The sequence below is a fragment of the Morone saxatilis genome, unplaced genomic scaffold (assembly GCF_004916995.1).
Source record: "Morone saxatilis isolate NCDOM2014 unplaced genomic scaffold, NCSU_SB_2.0 Contig9, whole genome shotgun sequence".
In the NCBI taxonomy this organism is placed as follows: Eukaryota; Metazoa; Chordata; class Actinopteri; family Moronidae; genus Morone; species Morone saxatilis.
In genome coordinates, this window is record NW_023340268.1 from 6,619,604 (window position 1) to 6,619,851 (window position 248).

The window sequence follows — 248 nt, forward strand, 5'->3', positions numbered from 1 at the left end:
TGATTATATGAGAAGCAACAGCCCATCCGGATCAAAATAGCAGGAAGTAGCCTATTGGTAGAGCGTACCTGGGTCTTGGGGAAAAGGATAAAGGGGCAGAAAAGACTAATTTGGAGAATGTAGGGAATGTGGAATTGAAAGAGAGAAGACGTGGAAGAGGAGTCTTTTTTGTTTTTCTTTGAGAAAATTAGATGTACATGTTGTTTTGCATGACATGAATAATGTATGACCCCCTAAGAATCATCACA

The 248-nt window shown here is 39.5% G+C and overlaps 1 protein-coding gene across 3 annotated transcripts in view; it reads left to right on the top strand.

Moving 5' to 3' along the window:
• Positions 1-248, top strand: part of samd12 (sterile alpha motif domain containing 12) — a 95,499-nt gene that overhangs the window by 41,348 nt on the left and 53,903 nt on the right. The gene's annotated exons all lie outside the window — the stretch shown is intronic.